Here is an 8,609-nt window from a genome sequence, read left to right on the forward strand (position 1 = left end):
ATTTATTACAGTGCAAAATAATGCAAAATATGAATTATTTGGACAAGAGGAATTAATATGGCCTTCTGTCAGCATTTTTTTTTTTTTTTTTTTTGCTGCGGCTGTAGTCATTTGCAGGAGATTCACAACTACTCACAATGCCTGAAACTCAAGTTTTCAGATTGCTGCACATTAACCATTCATCAATAATGTTGGCTCACTACGATAACAAAAGCGCACTGTACGCAGACCGTATCAAACCATAAATGTGCCAGCCTAGTAGTTTATTTATGATCCAATTGAAAATCAGACAAGAGCAACAGGACAGGAGGATGTGTGGTATTCACTATTCAATAGAACACTAGCTGTGGTTGTTAAACATTCAAAATTTCTGGTCCTTGTTTATTATTCAACACTCTCTTATAACCTCCACACCAGTCAATTATTTTATTTTATTATTTTTTTTTTTTTTGTGATAGCTTGACGGCATCAACGCTAATAACTTTCTCTTACATTTAACCAAGATTAATTATTGGTATGTTCTGGGTTCTTGTTCTGTCAGAAAAATATATAAATGAATGGCCTTGTACTAGAGGAAATTAGTAAGGGATGTACTGCAAAGTAGTTACACAATTACCTTGCTATACATTTGACCAGCCATACTGCTTGGCGTTTTGAATGATGGGGAAATGTAAATTTTGCAGCTCATAAAAGGTGTCACATCCTAATTTACATGCCATGCATCAGATGGACATTGCATGGGTCATTACACTCATTTCGATCCCCTGTGGACTGCGCAATCTGGTATTAATTCACACGACTCATTTAAAAAAAAAATCTCTCCTGCAAAAAAACATTGCTGATTGAATCAAGTAGCATACAATTACAGTATGAAAAATATTACATAATAGCATATACAGTACATGTGTTTCTTTTGAAAACATCTATTTAAATGACAACTTGGTCTTATAAAAAAAATAAAAATATAAACGTAACTTTTTGTGTAAAACCATTTTTACGTACCTTACTGCACGTTTTGCCGCAGTTTCTAAAATAAATGTCCAGTGGTGCTAAAACATGAGTTCAATACGAGAACCCTGGCACATTTTAATTACGTTGATATAGGTATGTATTACTGTGTTTTTATTATATTGCTTCTGGTTCATATTGTGACGGTTCAGGATTTAAATATCCATAGACTGTCGCGAAAAGTTAATGCTCTATCATGTTGGAAATATGCCCTACACTAAACCCAACCCTAAACCTACCAAATAGTGTTAACAAATGTAAAACTGATATAAAAAACACATTTGATGATGCAACTGTGCCATTTCAACTTCCTTATATGCAGATTTGAGCTTGTTTGTCAAACCGTGGTTACATGGGATTTGAACCAGAACCTCCTTGACTCTCAAGTACATCTCTGTACTCTGTGAGCTACCAATCGGACTTACCGTCTATGAAAACCCATAGATGTAAAACTGGGTATGTTTGATGCTAATGTTCAAAAGCATCAGTTTTCAAATCTTACAGCATATTAATATCGTTTTGAAGTCATTCAATTCTTCAAGTAATTGAGTGAAGATTATGCTTTATTAATTTGAAACTCTGTAAATTTGTGTGACAAAGGGAATACTGCATCTACTGTTCATTTATTTTGGAAACTGCAGTGATATGTACTTATTGGTACGTATTTCGCATCTCGCTAAAAAGTGCCCCCAGGTACATTTATGCCGAGAGACCAGGTAGTTAAAGGTGCTGTAGGGAACTTTTGTAAAAAAATATTTTTTTTACATATTTATTAAACCTGCCATTATGTCCTGACAGTAGAATATGAGACAGATAATCTGTGGAAAAAATCAAGCTCCTCCCAGTGGTCCTATTGCCATTTGCAGTTACAGACCGCTCCCGGTAAAAAATAACCAATCAGAGCTGCGGTTCGTAACTTTGTTTGTTTTCAAAATGTTGAAAAATGTATATAATAAGTGAGTACACCATGAATCCATTTTCCAAACCGTGTTTTAGCTTGTCCTGAATCACTAGGGTGCACCTATAATAAGTGTTTAAATTCGGACTATTTTAGATTGCTTCGGGGGTACCGCGGCGGAGTAACCCAGTACCTTTGTGATTCTTCATAGACATAAACAGAGAGAAGTAGTTCCGGCTACGATGTTCTTCCGCAAGACGCAAGCAGTTCTGTTTATTAACCGCTAGAGCGTCAAAAGTTCCCTACCGCAGCTTTAAATGAAGGTATTTGCTTGCATCTGAACACAAGGCTGTTAGGCAAAGAGGATAATCATTATTCATATAAATAAACATGATTCATTTTGAGGCTGTGGAAAATGTGTGCTTGAAATCATAAAAGAAATAAATGTATTAATTAACTAAATAAAATAACTGGGTTCTAGAAAATCAAAATAGTAATCCCAGTCATCCTTTTGTAGCAGTGATAGCCTTTAGCTATGTTTGTCAGCTATTGTTCATCAACAATCAGTATGCTAAGCTGTTGAGTTAGTTGTAATCAAATAAGTAATTTGACTTAGGTTTTTGTAGCATATCTCTGTTCTAATTAGCTATTGCTTTGCTAATCTAGCAGGCTTAGTAGTATGCTTAACTGTTAGATGTATGTATGTACTGTTAGATGTAGGCTAAATGTATGGTAGGGTTATGTATGTATGGTTATCGTTTTGTAGCACTGGTAGCTATTTTAGAAGGCTAAGCGGTTCTAGTTGCTGGTTGGCTGGTTTAAGCTAGTTTAAGTTAGACATAGCTGGTTTAACCTGGTCTCCCAACCTGACCAACTAAGACCAGCCTGACCAGCTAAAGAAGTGTTTAAACATCATCTAAAACAAATGTGCTAAACCAGACCATGCAAGCAGCTTATACTGGCTTCTGGGTTAATCAGTTATGCATTAAACTAGCAGTATAATTGGCAAGTGGCATCCAATCGACTAACCTGCTTAGTTTACAAAGTAACTGCTAAAATGGAATGCTGTTTATTTTTAGCTTTTGTTAAAGTTAGTACTTTAGCAGTCTGATTTTTTTGTATGCTAATATAACATATTTGTCAGTAAGCAGTATGCTAAGGTGTCATTCCAACTGCAAAGGAAATCTAAATTTCTTGTTATCATTTTCTAACGTTATAGCTATTTTAACCAATCAGCTACTTGTATGATAATCTAGCAGAGTTTTCAATTAGCAGTAAGGTGTCAGGTTAGCTGTAAGGTAGGATAGCAGGCTTACCAACTAGCAGGGTTTTGGCTAGTGTTATGCAAAGATGCTGAATGCTAAAACTGCATGCCAAATGTCTATTTTGAACAATTATAGCTGACCATTAAGAGCAAACTGGTAACCTTGCAGTAGTGAACAGTTGTAACTGGTCCCTGATAGCAGACATACATCACCCAAATGTCTATAAGACGTCTGCATTACATCTGCAAGACATATTTTTTAGACCATTTGCTCATCTGCAATGCATCTATAGGACATTTCCTATCAGATGTCAAATATACGTTTAGAAGATGCCTTTAAGATGTTTATGATTTAGAATGAATATCAAACTGACATCTTAAAGTGTATCAGATGTTTATACACAGCAGATGCTTTCCAGATTAAGTTCTCTTTAACAGACATCTTCTGGACATATGTATGCTAGCTGGGTTAGCATTTTAGCAGTAATCAATAGCAATTTTAAGCTATTCTAGCAGATTTTACAGTTTGCAGTAATTCAAGCTGTCAGTTTAACTTTAAGGAAATCTACATATCCTTTCTTTTATAGCATTTATAGCTATTTTAGCATGCTACTTAACTCTTTCAGCAGTCAGTCAATTTTAAACCACACAGGATTACAGTGAAATGGATTTCTCACTTTCACAAAAGCATTGCATTTTCCCTTTTATATTCTTGTGATGCACAATCCCCAATGAAATCAATGTATTTGCGTTCCCTTATGTGTAGGTGCCCTAAATCAACTACTGTCAAGGAAGTAATTGCAAAAGACAGATTATTATCATATGATCTCATTGGACTGATGATGAAAGCCATGTTTTAAGATAATATGACAGTAAAGATAGTGATTTAATTCCCTGAGCAAGCAGTCTCGAGGAAAGGTGCTCACAAGAAATAATCATGAGCACATGACAAATGCAGAAGCGCAGTATTTATGGAATTTTAAATAGGATTTAGACAGAAATCTTCCTTTAGACTTGCTTCTTGTTTTCATCAGCCCCATAGATGCTTGAGACACAGGTTAAACTTAACAGCAGCGAGAGAAGAGGCAGAAACTCCATAGGTAAGTATTACTTTTCTTCAACTTTTTAACTTTCATTGTTTAAAGATTAGAAATCCTCTTTGCTCCGTGAAGCACAACCTGTGTGAGTTATAGGACTGACTTTAACAAATGAAATGAGGGGCACAAAAATGCCCCAGTGCTTGAAAATTCCATTATAGGCTCATGTCAGAGACGCTTAGCGCTTGAAATAAGAATCTCAGTCACCTATAGTTTAGAAGACAGAGGGTTTTTTTTAGATTCTGATCGTACCAGTGAAAGCGATGTTCATCTGTCCTGGTGCAGATGGGACAGCCATTCACCTTTTTGTCTTATCTGGAGTTGATACTTTGGGCTATAATTGCCAGCGCTATTTAGAGAACTTCCATCATCTGTCATTGTTCACCTAGGCAATAAAGTGCAGTTACAGAAGCACAAGCAGATATGTTTGGTTTAATGAAGGTTTCTTGGTATCTTGGCCATTTGTAAATTGCATGATCTTTATTTATATGCATTTCTAAAGACAATGCAAGTATATTTATTGCTAAATGCACAATAAAGATTTTCAATTTAGGTTGTTGTGTGTATTTACAGCCTTGGTGAGCAGTGCAAATTCTTTCATTTACCGTGACCTGTGTAACCTTAAAATGTCTGGATTAGTCATGCTGCTTTCTCTGCAATATGGATTTAACGCTAGCTTAAATAAAGCTGAAAAAAACTTCAATAATAATAATATCCATCTATCCATTTTCCGTTTCCCTCATCTGGGACTGGGTCGTGGTGGCACTAGGCTAAGTAAGGACACCCATGCACTCTCTCCTGTCACTTCATCCAGGGGAATCCCAAGGCGTTTCCAGAATAGTCAAGATATATAATCCCTCCAGCATGCCCTAAGGTCTGCCCTGCGGTCTCGTCCCAGTTGGAGAATCCCAGAACACCTCCAACGGAAGATCCGAGAGGCAAAAGCTGGTTCAGCTGGCTCCTTTTCACATGGAGAAGCAGCGGCTGTATTCTGCGTCTCTGTGGGATGTCAAAGCTTCACACCTTGTCTCTCAGACTCAGTCCAGAAATCCTGTAGAGGAAACTCATTTTGGCCACTAGTACCCATCGATCTTGTTCTTTTGGTCATTACCCAGAGCTCATGACCATAGGTGAGGGTTGGAACATAAACTGACAGCTTCCCCTTCAGGTTTAGCTCTCTCTTTACCATGACTTCCCAGGACAATGACCGCATTACTGCTGCCAACACACTGATTCACTTGTCAATCTCATGCTCCAACATACCCTCACTCCTGGACAAGACCCTGAGGTACATGAACTACTCTACATGGCAAAGCAACCCATTCCCTACCCGGAGCAGGCAATCTACCCTGTTCTGGCTGAGAACCAATAATTCATTTAAGACATTACGGTATATTTCTAAAGAAGCCATGTTTTATTTTACTTTTTATTTATCCTATAATTGAGTCATCAGTTGCCACAAACTAGGACAGCGAAGGCATTTCAGCACTGCAGATTGGCACTAAAGAGAAAGTGTCTGTGTGTGCAGCTGCAGCCGCAGGAGTGTAGACGATGCCTCTGTCCTGGGCTCTGAGGATGCAGTGATGGATGGGGTTCGTTTCAGGGAATGCCTTTCATCATGGCACAAACCAACTTCCCACGACAAGCTCTTGGATGCACTCAACCCGGCGCATGCTACGATCCATCTCTAGACTCCCCTTTCCTCATCAACTTCGCCTTTGTGTGTCATGTTGCATAACGATGATGTATGTGGAAAATTACAATGAATCAAAAAAAGGGTGTACATTATTGCTGTGAAGTATAAGCTGTAAAAATCCCATATTTTTGTTGGCAACCAGTATTCTTGTTAGATTAACCACTATTATTTAACATAACATTACCTTGCATGAAACGTAGCAAGCGTTAAAGCAAATGTTAGTTTCCCTGCACCAAAATGGTTAGTTTTGCCCATCTCACTTTTTTAGCAATTAAAATCATAGCATCATATCTTTTTACTTAATCTTTAATCAATTGTAGTCAAATATTTTAATTAAGTAAATTACCTTCCTACTATAAGATTTTCACTTTACCAGAGAGAGAGAGAGAGAGAGAGAGAGACCCAGAAAAAAAAGGGACACCCAAAAACATAATTTGGAAAAGGTTTATAAATAACTGCAAGCCAACATTTCTTCTACAGGCAGTGTTGTCACCCGTTCTAGGTTTTCACTCTATTTCTGTCTTTTTTTTAATACATATACATATTGAACAAAATTATAAATGTAACACTTTATGTTTTCCCCCCATTTTTCATGAGCTGAACTCAAAGATATTAGACTTTTTCTATGTACACAAAAGGCATATTTCATGAAAAATGGGGGCAAAAACTAAAATTTACATTTAACATTTTTGTTCAGTACACACACATATGTGTGTGTGTGTGTGTGTGTGTGTGTGTGTGTGTGTATTGCATGTTATAAATTATGTATGTTTAATTAGTTTATTTCTTATTTATTGTTAAAGTACAGACCCACTCAAATTAGGCCTTTAAACTGTTTTTAGCCCAAATCTTGACAACAGGTTTAGAAAAAAATGCAAACCACAAAATCAATAGAAAAAAAAAAAACAACAAAAACAGAAACGGTCCCTCGGCTTACCTCTTTTTCTGGGTCACTATGTATTTAACCTTGTTGGATGAAGCGATAAGAATCCTACTACTCGGACCCATTAACCTCTGTCTATAAGAGCGAGTTCTGTAGGACAGCAGCGTTTCTCCAGCAGGACGCCTCTGAAGCAGGCGCTGGAGATAGATCTCTACGTCTATGACACTGAAAGCCTCTATCAGTCTTGCTAGTCATCCCCCCACTTTGGTCAGACCCAGGTTTAGAGTTGAGAAGAACCAACTGAGATGAAGTGGGCTTGCCAAAACTGCTGCTGTACAAACATACAAGATCAAGCATGCAAGATTTGAGGGGGTTTCCACTGTTGGGGGAAATACTTCAATAATCCAAATGTAAGAAGTTAAAGTCAAGCTACTGAACTTTTGAAAAAGTAGTTAGATACACTATAAGTTACAGATGAACAATAGTTACATTGTAAATAAAGGATATATCAATTAATTATACAGTTTATGATTTATTGAGAGCAATATTTTGCTGCTACAAAACAACAAGTGGTTTTGAACAAATGATTTTAGTTACTGTAACATCAAACTTGACCAGGCAGAATGATTCAGACTATGCTAAACCACATTAGAGTTGAGAGAGCTGTATGTATTGCAAATATGTTTTAGACAAATGTTACATTAATTATAAATGATCACAATAGAACACTGTGTCTGCAGTGCTTTCAAACCCCAGCATTTGCACACATTAATTATTTGTTTTCCTGTTAAAATATTGCCAAAAAGACAGGCTTACGCCGCAGCATGTCCTCCTCTCTACCACTTTAAAAAAAAAAAAAAAATGGCTGACTATGTGTGTGGGTTGTGAAGATGAATTGTTTGCAGCAGGCTCTTTAAATCATAGCCGTGCACGAGCCTCTAGTTTAATCATATTTCACACTGACCCCTTATCTCCGTCTCTTGTTATTTAAAGGCATCAAAGGCCATCTAACCACTTTGAACCTGACGGGTCGAGGTCCCAGCGTTTCCTTAAATATGTTTACAAACCAATTCTAATGTTTCTTTGGCTGTCCATTAATTTTTAAATTCCATGATTGTGATTTTATGTTTTGAGGCTTTTCACTGACATTTTAATGGACATTTATTTATTTATTTATTTATTTATTTATTTATTTATTTATTTATTATTTAGTCTTGTTCTTAATTGTATATAAGAAGTTACTAGCATGTTTTAGAACATTGTAATTGGCAAGAAACTGTGGGAGAAAGGTATATCATAGCTTTTCCGCAATGTTGACGTGTTAAACACTTGAATGTTTTAGAAAAAAATGCATTTGATTTTTATCGGAAGTTATTGAGAAAACTAAATTGCTAAATATTTCAAAGCTTGAAATAGTACAGTATTTTTCTGACTTTTAAGTTGCACCCGAGTATAAGTCGCATCAGTCCAAAAATACATCATGATGAGGAAAAAAACATATATAAGTCGCACTGGACTATAAGTCGCATTTATTTAGAACCAAGAACCAAGAGAGAACATTACCGTCTCCAGCCGCGAGAGGGCGCTCTATGTTTTCAGTGTATACTACAGGAGAACTGAGCAGCATAGAGCGCCCTCTCGCGGCAGGAGACGGTAATGTTTTCTCTTGGTTCATTTCTCTTGGTTCATGTCAGATTAATTTTGATAAATTAGTCGCACCTGGCTATAAGTCGCAGGACCAGCAAAACTATGAAAAAAAAAAG

Source organism: Carassius auratus, chromosome 47 (genome assembly GCF_003368295.1).
Source record: "Carassius auratus strain Wakin chromosome 47, ASM336829v1, whole genome shotgun sequence".
Classification (NCBI taxonomy): domain Eukaryota; kingdom Metazoa; phylum Chordata; class Actinopteri; order Cypriniformes; family Cyprinidae; genus Carassius; species Carassius auratus.